Below are 15,074 nucleotides of genomic sequence, written 5' to 3'. Positions count from 1 at the left end.
CATGGGGATGTGGTGTTCTACCCCCTTGACTCGCCCGAAGTCTAACGGGTGTTTACTAAACACTCTCTCGTACTCTTGAACCACCCGATAGACTCCCTGTTTCTGGTGTGAGGGAGTGGAGTCAGTACCCAAATGTAGTTGCTGACACCAGTCCTCCATTGTTTTCTGAGAGCCGTTACCTTCCTCCGGGGAAGATGGAGGCAAGGGTTCTACGGACTGTATGGAATCTTGATTGATGGTATACAATTTGGCTAGCGTGGCATACCGGGGCAGGTACACTTCCCTCTTCCCGATATTTATTATGCGAACGGGCACCCTCCCATGGCGTACATTGACCACCCCCCGTGCTGTCAAAATGGTGGGCCTACTGTCTGAGTAAACTGGTTCTACCATTGCCTGGTAATCTCTACCTCTCAGACCAATAGCTGCCCGGCACCAAATCATCATTTCACTTTTCGGGGGCATGGCAATAGGGAAAGGGTCACACATTCGCACGCTACCAATCTCACCACCGGAGAGTTCTAGCTGTTGCCGTCGCATCAGTGCCCGGATCTCTTTCTGGAGCACTCGCTGCTGGCCGGAGCTGGCGTTCTTGGCAACCTGCTGTAAAAGGAAAATCACCTCTGCAAGACAATTTTCAATTACATTAGTTTCTAGAGTTATCTTTGGGTGACTCTCGTGTTTGTCAATGTCTACAATGATCAGTCCCTGTGCTGCCAGTTCGACTCTACCGATTTTAATGGTCACCTCTTTAAATCCAATCTGTGGCACGGGCTGACCATTGCTGGCGATGATACTCAAGTCGTCGTCAGGGTAGCGGGTGATATCCGAGTCATTCCAGTACTGCTTGAAGAGCACGTACGGGATGGTGGTGACCTGTGACCCGGTGTCCAGTAGGGCACTCATAGGAATGCCATCCAGTACCACGGGTAAGACTGGACGTCCTCCCACATATTTGTCGCGCCAGTTCGATGGGCCTGGTGATCTTTTTCCTGGGGGTTGGCCCTCTACCCCAGGTTGTGCCAGTTTAAAGGACAGTACCTTGCCATATGTCCGGGTTGATTGCAGCGGCGGCAGATGGGTCGTCCGTCCTCGTTGTATCGGTCGCTGGGTCTTCCTCTGGCAGGTGGGGTCCTCCTTGGTCGACGCCACGGGATGTCCTCCGGTCCGGATGCCAGCTGGATCTTCCCTGGAGTGGAAACCTGTAAAGACTGCACAGTTCGGGTTAGCGCAGCAACGCTTTTAGCTAGCTCTTGGACCTGATGGTGCAGGTCTGGAGCCGGGTCATTGTTCAAAGCCTGCGCACCAGCTCCCACAGGCCCTGCCGACAAGGGCGCCGCCTCCTGGTGGTAAGTGGTAGTGGGGCGTCTGGGGGTCACAACGCTACCTGGTGCCGGTTCTCGAAGCACCCGGATGGCTCTGTCCTTGAACTGTGCAAATCCCAGATGAGGGTCCTGTAAGGCCATTGCCCGCAACTAGGTTCGGTGGGCATTGCAATATAAACCCTCTATAAATTGTTCAGTCAACAGCCTGTCCTCGTCTCCCACGCCGTCAGGGTCGGTCTGCTTAATGGCTCTCAGGGCCTCTTGTAAGTTCAGGGCATAGTCCCTTATACTCTCATGTGCCCGCTGTTTGCACCCGTAGAATCTAAGCTTGATCTCGGCTGAGGTGCGGGTATCAAAGGTGTCCCTCAGCCGGGTTAGTATCCCTGCGACAGTCCTCCCCCCAGGTGGCCAGGACTTTACCTCCCTTTGGGCTGCCCCGGTTAATTGGGCCACCAGGATGCTCACTTTTTGCTCCTCTGTGAGGGGGTACACCTGGAAGAGGCTATCCAGCTTTTCTCTAAAGTCATGCAGGGTATGTGACTCCCCTGAGTACTGGGGCAGCCAGGCTGCCCCTGGGATATAGGGCATGGTGAAAGGCATGACCGCAACAGCGGTGGCGCTGGCGGGGGTTGAAGCGGTGAAGCTCTCCTCCGTATCCGACATCCTTCTCCCCCCTAGTGGACCGTGGCCTACCTTGCGATGATCCTCTTCCGTAGGCCGCGGCTCCGCAGTGGATCGTCAGGGTTGAGGACCTTCCGTCGCGCTCCTGTGACGTCGGCGTCTGCTGGGCTCCTTCCAGGACCTTACGCAACGTCCGGACGTGAGGCGGGGCTTCAGTTCTCGCGCGCTTTCGGAGTCCATGCCCCTCTTCTTCCCGCGCGGCGTCCTCAAGATGGCGTCCAATGGCGGGAAAACTCCACGTATGGCGGGAAGAAGGCCGAAGATGGCGCCGGATGGCGGGAAAACTCCACCGATGGCGGGAAGGAAGCGGAAGATGGCGCCGGATGGCGGGAATCTTCACCACAGGTAAGTTTGAACAGTCTTTTTCAGGCACGCAGTACCCGGTGGTTGCGGGCACGAGATCCTGCCGACTGCGCCAAAAGTTGACGCGCCCCTGGGCCTGTGTCGCGCTGCGTTGCGCACGCGGGAGCTTACCCGGAGCCGGATCTCTTGAAGGTTGTAGTCTCGTGGCGGTGATCCGGTCCGTGCCCAGGGAGTCAGACTAAGTGGCGCTGTATTAGCGGTAGATGTTGGACGACTACGCCACCCGTTGAGTACAGCTAAGGAGCTGCTGCTGCAGGGCAGACCGCTGAGGCCGGTGGTAGGATTGTGCAGCGTGATAGTATAACCCCCAACGGGAGGGGTATGGCCTCAGGGCAGCCGACGTGGATGATGGGGGTAGCAGGAACCACTCGGAGACGGTACGGTGTAGTTCAGGGTCTTTACTGGTGACAAAGATAGACCCTCCCGGAGTACTGGCTAGCGATTGGGGCCTGGTCAGTCCTTGAGCAGATGGGATCTCCCCTGGCCAGGCGGAGTTGTAGGCCTCCCAAACTAACGATACTCTTCCGGCTACCTTGCTAGAGGCGGGTATAAGTAGCCCACGTCCCTGAGTGTACCGTGTGGTGCTCACCCGTATGGCCGGTGACTCGGGGCCTTCTAGTAGCTTCCGTTCCACGACGGCGGTGCTGGTCCCACGCGTGTGACTGTGCCTTCGGGTTTCTGGGCCAGAGGACCTGCAATCCCCTGCCGGTCGGTTTCTGCTGCTGGATAGGAGTTAGTCCCCACAGCCTCGGACTCCGGGTCCGGTGATAACTTCTCAGTCAGGGCGAGCTCTGCAGCTGCCAGCCCCTGACTCCTTGTAGCACTGCTCCCACAGAGCTCCTGATGTTCTTTTCCTATATCTGCTTCTCTGTCTCTACTTCTTCTCTACTCCCTAACCCTGCCTCAGCCCTAGGTTTATATAGGGGAAGTTCTTCCCCTCCCAGGACTGGGCAGGAGGTGTGGCATGCATAGGATCCCTGACCAAGAGACCTCCCACCTGCTCTCAGACATAACATTGCTGTTACTGTGGAAACCAGACCCCTGGGGTGCCACATTTACCCCTCCCCGTGCCTCCGCAGCAGCTCCTGTGTCTTCCGCTGCAGCTCTGTGACGTCTCAGGTCAGAGGGCGCGGTGACGTCTTTACACCGCGCTCTCTCCTGACCGATCACAGCGCACAGTGTGAAGATCCCAGCTACGCTGGAGTCCAGAGAAGCAGCTGAGAAGGGAGGTGAGTATTGGATTTTTTTTTGTTTTTTTGTATGGGGCCATAGGGGACCTGCATGGGGCACTATGGGGGGGATGGGACATCCTGCATGGGGTATTATATGGGGGGAGAGGTGACATCCTACATGGGGCATTATATGGGGGAGAGGTGACATCCTACATGGGGCATTATATGGGGGGAGAGGTAACATCCTACATGGGCCATTATATGGGGGGAGAGGTGACATCCTACATGGGGCATTATATGGGGGGAGAGGTGACATCCTGCATGGGGTATTATATAGAGGGGATGTGACAGCCTGCATGGGGCATTATATGGGGGGAGCGGTGACATCCTGCATGGGGCATTATATGGGGGGAGAGGTGACATCCTACATGGGCCATTATATGGGGGGAGAGGTGACATCCTACATGGGCCATTATATGGGGGGAGAGGTGACATCCTACATGGGGCATTATATGGGGGAGAGGTGACATCCTGCATGGGGCATTATATGGGTGGAGAGGTGACATCCTACATGGGGCATTATATGGGGGAGAGGCATTCTTCATGGGGCATTATATGGGGGAGAGGTGACATCCTACATGGGGTATTATATAGGGGGGATGTGACATCCTGCATGGGGCACTATAGTGGGATGTGACTTCCTGCATGGGGCATCATATAGGGGGGATGTGACATCCTGCATGGGGTATTATATACGGGGGATGTGACATCCTGCATGGGGTATTATATGCATGGGGTATTATATACGGGGGATGTGACTTCCTGCATGGTGCATTATAAAGGAGGGTCGGGAGACATGTGCTAGAATACCCGATGCTTTAGAATCGGGCCACCATCTAGTTAACTATAATCTCCACCGACCAAAAATATAAATTATTCAGCCTCTGTGACTCTCCCCAATTAACTGTAAGGCTATGTGCACACGGAAAATATACAAGGCTTTACAGTACAAGCAAAGTGAAACCCCCATCACTGCTCTCTCCCAGCACCCCCATCATTGCTCTCTTCCAGCACCCCCATCATTGCTCTCTCCCAGCAACCCCTGTCATTGCTCTCCCCAGCCCCATCATTGCTCTACCCATCTCCACCATCCTTATCATTGCTCTCCCCATCCCCACCATTGCTCTCTCGCAGCTCCTTCATCATTGCTCTCCCAGCAACCTCCATCATTGCTCTCTCCCAGCACCCCCATCATTGTTCTCCCACCACCCCATTATTGCTCTTCCCACACCACCCCTGTCATTGCTCTCTCCCAGCAACCCCCATCATTGCTCTCCCCATCCCCACCATCCTCATCATTGCTCTCCACATTACCACCATTCCCATCATTGCTCTTCTCATCCTCATCATAGCTCTCCCCATCCCCATCATTGCTCTCACCACCCCCATCATTGATCTCCCCAGCCCAATCATTGCTCTCTCCATCCCCATCATTGCTCTCCCCAGCCCCATCATTGCTCACTCCAGCCCCATTCATTCTCCCTAATAGCACGCACACTTTAGCTGCAGCGTGGCTCCTGCTGGGCTTGGCGGTCAGTGTGCCCACTATTAAAGTCCATGAATATTCACCACACCCATGGGAGTGTGGTGAATATTCATGGACTTGGCGTGGGTAGCAGTGACTATTTCAGCACAGAGTGAGACGCAGCGCTGGAGGAGAGGGAAGGGGAGTATGAAAATGTATTTTTTTTCTGTGCTGCAGGACGGGGATCAGGGGGTGCCAAGCATACCTGTATGAGGGGGGCCATACATACAGAGATGAAGGGTGACCGTGCCATACATACCGGGATGAGGGATGAGGGGGGGCCATACATACAGGGATGAAGGGTGCCATACATACCAGGAGCCGCGCTGTGGGCACACTGTGCCTGATATTAAGGAAAATTAATATTCACTGCTCCTCACGCCCATGAATATTCATTTTCTTTACTAGCGGGCACAGTGTAGGCTGCAGCAGGCAGCTGCTGCCTCCTGTGTACCGCTACTCTGCCACTGTCGCTTCCCCCACATCACCCACCACCCACAGCCAAAGTATTTACGTATATCAGACGATAAGACGCACCCCCACTTTCCTCCAAAATTTTGGAGGAAAAAAGTGCGTGTTATGGTCCGAAAAATACGGTAAGTATAAATAAGTATTCAGTCCATGTTATAAAAATAAACTGGATTTTACGAATGAACTTGATAGAACAATTAAATGGAGAATAACACGTACATGACTTATTCATTACATTTTCTGTTTCCAAGTGAAGCACATTACATACATAGTGGTTGCATGTGGCGGCACATATCTTATACAGTATCCAGCAGTTACACTCACTAGCTGTCGTTGGCCCTTCTTCTTTGTTAATGCTATTTTCCCTTTCTCCTGCCTGCAGCCAGGGCTGGCGTTAGTGGGGAAGGCAAACTGGGCAATTGCTGAGGGCTCCCATTCCCCCAGGGGTCCCCGGTGTCTACAGCAAAAATTAGATTGATAATAGCTCTTTATTATCAATCTGATTTCCAATGTTGAAACTGCTTAAGGACCTTTGGTGACATCACCAAATGTATGTACATATGTGTGTATGTGCATGCATGTTTCTGCATGTATGTGCATGCATGTCTCTGTATGTATGTGCCTGTGAATGTATGTCTCTGTATGTATGTGCCTGTGAATGTATGTCTCTGAATGTATGTGCCTATGCATGCATGTCTCTGTATGTATGTGCCTGTGCATGCATGTCTCTGTATGTGACCGTAGCCTCTGTCTCTTGATGGTTATTAGTTTGACTATCCCAACATGCCCTGGGATTCTTAAATGAAGTGTCATCAAAAAGGAAGTGAAAAAAAAAAGCAGTCAGAAAATATAGTGAGGGAACGGTAGGGAGTTTTTAATTAAGGTATATTAGAAAACAGGTTAGATTATGACATTAAATAGATAGCAATTTAGGATTAAAATAAATGTCAGTTTCGGACCGCCCCTTTAAACCTCAGAGCATGTAGTAAATGTGAGGTGGGGAAGAGAGGAAGGGGGCATGGGGCTTGTTTTGCAATGGGGCCCAAATGCTGCAAATTACACTTTTATACACAGACACTTTCATACACTTTGTCACTGCTGTAAAAAATGATAAAATAAAGGCCATACCTACCATTAGTTTGCGATTGTGTGCAGTGAAACTGAAGCCTGGCTTGTAATCTCAGCAGTCGCAGTCCTCTGTGTAATAATAAAAATAATCAGAGAGCTGCTTGGTAAAAAGTTTTTTTTTTGCTGATCTTTTTCTGGCAGCAATAAATAAAAGAAATATCCTTATGTGTTTCATGCTGTGGAACTGAAGCATGCAATCTGAGCAGCGTGACTCTATTGTATAATATCAGAGACCTTCTATTCTATAGAAGAATACAAGGCGGCCCAGAAGTAGGCATGCAGCTGAATCAATGAAATTTTAATTTATCACAATAGATTATGAGGGTAACTGACACACAAAAGGAGTTTATTTGCATTTCATTATTTTTTTTTTATTCAATTTATATTTATTTAACACTTTTTAATCAAGTAAGCGCTCGATATGGTCTTCCATTGATGTTGCAACATTCCTATACCCACTTTTGTGCCACCCTGTCTAAACCAATGTGATTAATATGCCACTTAAAGCAGATCTGTCACCAGATTTCAAAATACAAACAGCATATTTTGACATACTGTACACGGTGGGCCATTTATATGGATACACCTAAATTAAATGGGAATGGTTGGTGATATCAACTTCCTGTTTGTGGCACATTAGTATATGGGAGGGGGGAAACTTTTCCAGATGGGTGGTGACCATGGTGGCCATTTTGAAGTCGGACATTTTGGATCCAACTTTATTTTTTTCAATGGGAAGAGGGTCATGTGACACAAACTTATTGAGAATTTCAGAAGAAAAACAATGGTGTGCTTGGTTTTAACGTAACTTTACTCTTTCATGAGTTGTTTACAAGTTTATGACCACTTATAAAATGTGTTCAAAGTGCTGCCCATTGTGTTGGATTATCAATGCAACCCTCTTCTCCCACTCTTGACACACTGATAGCAACACCGCAGAAGAAAGGCTAGCACAGGCTTCCAGTATCCGTTGTTTCAGATGCTGCACATCTCGTATCTTCATGGTAGTTGTCCCGTGAATCCTTTGGGGTGCTACCCGCTATTAATAAGTGGAGAGAGACTTTCCTGTGTCCTGTTCCTGGTACCTCGCCCACTTCATCTGTTGCTGAGGGTGGCCCAATGGAAGGAAACATCCTAGTTACCAAGATGATGAGACCAGCTTTGTTCCCTCTAGTGGACAGAAGAGGAAATATTCTTGAGGAGAAGGATCGGCCTCCAAATTCTTTGCAGAAAATCCTTGCTGGCTGGAGGAAGAGGGGGCGTAAAGGGGGGGGTACTGTAACATTCCTGGTGGTGTGCTTGCATGGTGCACCACCTCCCATCATGCAAGACCGCAATCTTACCTGTCAGTCCATGCTGCACTCTTTGTTTCAGTTCCTGCTGTGTCCATGTCTCTTGTCTGATTGATTAGGGTGTCGGCGCGGCTTTCTGCTTGTTTCTTATAGCTACCGTGTGCACAGTCCTAATGCGTCCCCAGTCTATTGCTGTGAGTCACTGGATACTTAAACCCCCTCCACCCAGTAGGAGGTGCCTGAGCAACACCTTTATTCAGTTTGTCTTTGCAACTGAGTTGCCAGGTCCTGTCCTGTATCTAGTCTGTTCTGCCACCCTGGGGGCTGAGTACCCAGGGCCGCTACCTGTACCTGTGACTTCTAGTCAGTTTCTGCCACCCTGGGGGCTGAGTTCCCAGGCTTGTTCCTGCATCTTGTTCCTGGTTCAAGCCCTGTCTGAGCAATGTCCTAGTCCAATACTTTTTTGTCTCTATGTCTGTATCTTCCCTTTTTCCTGCAGTATCTGAACCTGCACCTAACTCCAACTCGTTATCTCTGTACTTCTGTTTGTGAGTTTAGTGTCCACTCGCTACTTCATTGCAAGTACCTTGTGTGTATCTGGTTCTGCTCGTTCTGTTTCCCTGTCTCTGTATGTATCTCCGGTGTTCCAGCTATCTTCTTGTATTCTCCAGTCTGTTCCATGTGAACAGAGCCCTGTCCTGTCTACCGCATCTGCGGGTTTTGCTTTGCTCTGCTTGCTTACCGCACCTGCGGTTTTGCTCTGCTTTGCTTGTTTACCGCATCTGCGGGTTTTGCATTGCTTTGCTTGTTCACCGCATCTGTGGTTTTGCTCTGCTTTGCTTGTTCACCGCATCTGCGGGTTTTGCTCTGCTTTGCTAGTTCACCGCATCTGCTGTTTTGCTCTGCTTTGCTTGTTCACCGCATCTGCGGGTTTTGCTCTGCTTTGCTTGTTCACCGCATATGCGGGTTTTGCTCTGCTTTGCTTGTTCACCACATCTGCGGGTTTTGATCTGCTTTGCTTGTTCAACGCATCTGCGGTTTTGCTTTGCTTTGCTTGTTCACCGCATCTGCAGGTTTTGCTTTGCTTTGCTTGTTCAACGCATCTGCGGGTTTTGCTCTGCTTTGCTTGTTTACCGCATCTGCCGGTTTTGTTCTGCTTTGCTTGTTCACCGCATCTGCGGTTTTGCTCTGCTTTGCTTGTTCACCGCATCTGCGGTTTTGCTCTGCTTTGCTTGTTCACCGCATCTGCGGGTTTTCCTCAGCTCTGCTTGTCTACCGCACCTGCGGCTCTCTTCCTGTATCCCAGTCTGTACTGGTCCCTATCCTGCCTACGTTCCTACTTGCCAGTACCCGCCTGTCTGCATGTCAGCCATGCCTGCCTGCCAGTGCCCACCTGTCTGCATGCCAGCCGTGCCAGCCAGTGTCCACCTGATTACATACCAGCAGTGCCTGTCAATATCCACCTGTCTGCATACCAGCCGTGCCTGCCAGTGCCCACCAGTCAATATGCTAGTTTAACCTGCCTGTTCCTGCATTCCTGGTGTGGGTCAACAGCTGTGACCGGGGTCTGACCTAGAGTAGCACCTGGTCCCTCTGCTCGGTTCCTCCCTGGTTCACGGAGTCGACTGAGCCGCCGTGCGACTTTGGTCGGATCGGGTTGATACTTAGTTATGCCCCTTCTCGGTTCATGGTACAGTGGGATCACTAATCACGCTCACGTCAGTCAGTCCGGGTGCGAGCTTAACACCTGCCTAGGTGATTACTTACAACCCACAACCTCAGATCTCTACACATTATGCCCACGGAAGACCCCATGTTTTCACAATTTCATTGGGCAACACTCTGACTGCCAACATCTGGCTCTTCCAGCCTTTTGTTCATGATGCCCATTTACTCTGCGCCATCCCCGCCCGGCACTCTCCAATTGTCGTCACCTGATACTGCGTCTTTCTTTATGTGATCACAGGCATCCTCACCCCACACAGCAAACATGGGTGGATATTCAACTCTAGCTCATGAGTGAACTTCTCTTGCCCCACAATTGTGATAGCCTGTCAGCTTAGGATGTTTATTTGGGGCCAGTGGTGTACCACCAATGACGGCAGACCATGCGGCTGGCACCAGACCCCCAACCCTCCCCCAACCCTCCCTCCACCTTCCATCCTGGTCCTGGATGCTGATACAGTTGAAAACAATGATGGGACAGGGAGCAGTCAGATGATGCTCTCTCTCCCATCATTTACCTTATGCGTCTGAACTCTGTGACATCTCAGCACAGAGGGCGCGATGACGCCACTACAGCACGCCCTCTGTGCTGAGCACCGCAGAGGGTCAAATGGAGGACAACATGGGACCTATAATAATGTATGGAGGACTATATGGTTCCCATAATACTATATGTAGGACTATATGTGGCCCATAATAATGTATGGAAGACTATATGGGGCCCATAATAATGTATGGAGGACTATATGGGGCCCATAATAATGTATGGAAGACTATTTGGGGCCCATTATACTGTATGGAAGACTATATGGCGCCCATAATACTGTATGGAGGACTATGTGGGGCCCATAATACTGCAAAGAGGACTATGTAGGACCCATAATACTGTATGGAGGAATATGTGGGCCTATAATACTGTATGGAGAAATATTTATACAACAAAAACCCACAAGATATGATGTCTGCATACTGAAAGGATGAATACAAGGTACATGTCTCAAATGATCCTACTCTGAAGCCACTCCATAAAGAATATATAGCAAAAAAAGGAGAAAGTTTGGAGTTTAATTGCTTCAAAATATATAAATCTTTATTAAATACAAATATTAAAAAAGATTAATCACAAATTCCTGAAAACACTACCACGACACTTTCGGATGTTCTACGATTGTAACGCTAAATCATTATTAATACGTGGTATTGAGGCTATTCACGGGGGCTTTAGAGGGGGTAACTTGAAGATACTATTGGCTCAAAAGGAGACATGATGGATCACGATTTTGGGGACAATGTCCCCAAATGGTCTAAATGAGACCATCAGTTTTGTTCCGTTTTTGTAGACATTGACCACTCCTCCCACTCTTTTCTTTCTCTTTTCCCTTTTACTAACCTTTTTATCATATTTTTATTATCTGTTTGTATCATTATTGTGTTATTTATTGTCCCTTTTTTTTCAATGTTTTTATTGGGCAGCTACTTTCAGGCCATGGCATTCAGAAATCTCATACAATATATGATAATGATGGGAGTCTTCTTGAATAACAATGGGGATTGATTCCATTACAGGATATGGACTGAAGTGGAATCGTTATATGAAGACTATTGAGCTATCGGCATCGCTATGCTTATTACTTTGTTTCTCAAACTCCACTTCCGGTCCAGTTTTTATCTCTGTATAAGATTTTTTCCACCCGCTATGTATAGATCCTGTCTCGTTGATTCCAGGTTATAATGTGTACTTACACTGGTGATGTACACATGCGGTTTGCCCTCCGCCCACTGTCCTGCTTCCCAGGGGCGTCTGATCAGTGTGGTGCGCGTGTTTCGGAGGTATGGTGACGCGTCCATGCTCCCGCGCACGCGCACTACCAGTGACACCAGGGTGGGTTGTCTTGGGGATGTGGACGTCCGGGCACGCATGCAGTTATTGCTACTAAGGGTGGCCCAACCAGTTATTAGGTTTAGGGGGCAATCACTTTTTCACACTGGGCCCTGTAGGTTTGGATTTCTTTTTGCCTTAAGACCTTCCTCTAAAAACTGCATTTTGTGGTTACTTGTGTTACCTTTGTCTAATATTTAAATTTGTTTTGTGATCTGCAACATTTAAGAGTGACAAACATGCAAAATAATAAGAAATCAGGAAGGGGGCAAACACTTTTTCACACCACTGTATATTATCCTGCTTGCAGACCAAATACTATTTTCAACATTACAATTTCCCTTAAGGGATGGTTCCCCTCATCTAACATACCCCAAAGAGGTACTGACTCCTGCCAGTCATTCTGAGATAGTTTCATGGTTTCCCAATGACCCTTTCAACAACTTCACCACATACGTGAAATAACATAGCCGCAGGACCATGCTGAAACTAAACACTAACATACACATCATATGTGTGACGCCCAACATAAGATCACTTTATAAAAAACAAATATACAAGTAGTACCAAAGTGTGACAATGACAACTAAACTGCATTCAAATAAACATTTTACCCTTGTAAGAGGGTTGGTTCTATGAGGGCACTTGCTGCACACAGAATCCGTCAGCAGAGGAAGATGAGAGAGCGCACATACGCTGCACTGTGTGTGCTCGGCTCTTGCAGTATCATAACATGTTCTCTTCTCTCTCTCCCGTCTGCATCACCCACCTGCTGCTGTGTGATCATGTGTGCAGCGAGAGGCCGCTGCATATAGGAAAGGAGGACCAGAGGGTGCACACAAACTGACATTGTTTGAGCTCTCGGCACCTGGGGGTGACAAACTCACTTTAAAGTCTTTTTTTCTACCGTTCATGTAATAATGACTCATTTCCATTAATGCAGAAGAAAGCAGTCATTGCCAGTGTGTTCTGCGCCCCGAATCTTCACCTTATGCTCTGACTCACTACCTGTATGATTTATATTATATTCCTTTTATATTCATCACCTCAGCGCAATCTATTTTTATGATCCACCAATAAAGCCAAAATATCAGACAGTGTGCAGGAGTAATGCCGTAATCTGCAAGATATTGGAAAATGTCATCGTTGTATGTACAGGTTATGAGTGGATCTTTAAATAAGGTTTCGGCTTGTAAATCCTTTATAATAAAGATTTATGCTATGGAATAAACGTTTTACTATTATCGCTTTCCACGCAGAGAGGAGAACAAATCGTTTATCATTATAAGGGATTGACGGCTTCAGATCCAAGTAGCGTATGGAAGAGGAATAATAGGATTTCTTTGTAATAGAGCAGACCATGGTGATAAGTGTAATTCGTGGCAGGAGCTTGTCTGTAATTCATGAACAATGGAAAAAAAAAAAAGAAAAAACCTAAAGGGCAATTCCAGTAACAATTTATATCACCAACAATAATATAGAATATATTTAAGGTTAGGTTATAAAAGTCATTAAAAATATATTTTGCTAAAGGATCCTCTGGATTCGACCTGTGGTCTGTTTAACCTAGAAGCAGTACTGCAAAAAATAAACAAGGTGAAACCAGTGCCACAATGAAGTAGGAATGGCCACACAGGGCCGCCATCAGGGCATTACTGACTTAAAGGGAATCTGTCACCCCCTGGACAATATCAGACCTCTACTATGGCATACAGGGTATAGAAAAGTAAATCTATACATACCTGTATGGCCCATAGAAGAGGTTTGATTGCAGAGAAAAGTGTTATTATAAACTCTGTTTCGTACAGGCTTGGCGTCCCCCGGATGCCAAGAAATCCCCGCCTAACTGTTTATTATTCCCTGAAATTCCCCCCTATGTGCTTAGTTACCATATTCCCCCCTCCCCTGCACGTCACAGGGCCCTGTGATGTGCACTGTGCTCCCTGACTTCCCGGGCAAGCTCACATAGAGCGCGCTTTGCTTCACCCCAGCCCTGTCTCTCCGTGCACTGCGCCGCAGGGTTCTATTGCTCAGGTGTCGGGGAATTACTGTCACTCCCTGGTGCCTGCGCAATAGAACCCTGCGGTGCAGTGCCCAGGCAGACAGGACCCGGATTAAGCAAAGCACGCTCTGTGAACTGCGCTTTGGGCATGCTCGGGAAGTCAGGGAGCACAGGGCATGTTACAGGGCCCTGTGACGTGCAGGGGAGGAGGGGAATATGGTAACTAAGCATGTAGGCGGGGATTTCGGGGAATAATAAACAGTTAGGCGGGGATTTCTTGGCGTCCCTCAGATATAAAAACACATTTCTCTGCAATTAAACTTCTACTATGGGCCATACAGGTATGTATAGATTTACTTTTCTATAACCTGTATGCCCATAGTAGAGGTCTGATATCGCCCAGGGGGTGACACATTCCCTTTAAGTCCATGTATTAATTTGTCCACCATCTCAGTACGTGATTGTATGATACAATCATTCCCTCCCCTCCTGGAAGTGGGTATATATGATTGGGAAACATCTTTATTATTATGGCAGTGTAATTATTGGAAGGAGGAGATCATTCTGTGCTCAGCCTACAGTGCATGGACTGGGCACAGATCCAGGAGACCCGCGGCCAGTCCATGCACTGCGGTCCGAAGACAGACTGATATTCACCGACGTCTGAATGAGCCTTAAAGGGGTTGTCCGGCCTAAATCCACAAGCCTGCAGTCCCTCTGTGTCACTGACTGCAGACTTGTGAATCATCACATCGTACACACTGTGCGCTATGAGGATTTGCTGGTGTCAGAGTCGAGAACGGTGGTCACATGGCTGCATGGATGTGAAATACAGACTCCTGGCCAGAGGGGGAGGGGTGTTGATAGAGGGAAAACAACAGGTGGGCAGGTGAATGTAAATGATTGGCTCCGTCGTGGCGGGACTTTGTTTGAACAGTCATCCTGTGCTGACAGAGTCCATTTAAACCTAAGTCATACTTACCTTCCGGCGTCTTCATCAATTTTCAGCATCGCACTGGTCTTGCAGCGCCACCTTGTGAGCGTAGCTTCTGACTGGCTGGAAGTCAGAAGCTATGTCGCTATCTCTCAATACAAGTCTGAAAGCCTGAACGATGCTCTCATAGACTTGATCTGGTCATAGTGTGGTGGTATTTGTCCCTTGTATGTGGTATTATTCGGTTACTATGTGGTGGTAATATGTCTGGTCACAGTGTGGCGGTATTTGTCCCTTGTTTGTGGTATTATTGGTCTTGGTATAGGGGATTGTGTTGTATATGGAGGTTACTTGTTCTCTCTGATATCAATAAGGGGAAGATTCTTTATTTCAAATAGAGATTATTACTTGGATATTTAACCCCTCCCTGTCCTGTGACTATTAGACAGTAGCAATTATACACTTACAGAGGTTCTTTGGTTGGAAACAAGTAATCACCTACAGATTCACAAGTTCA

Source organism: Phyllobates terribilis, unplaced genomic scaffold (genome assembly GCF_046119375.1).
Source record: "Phyllobates terribilis strain yellow unplaced genomic scaffold, ASM4611937v1 Scaffold_5__5_contigs__length_657084704, whole genome shotgun sequence".
Taxonomy (NCBI): Eukaryota; Metazoa; Chordata; class Amphibia; order Anura; family Dendrobatidae; genus Phyllobates; species Phyllobates terribilis.
Note: the sequence above shows the minus strand (reverse complement) of the source record.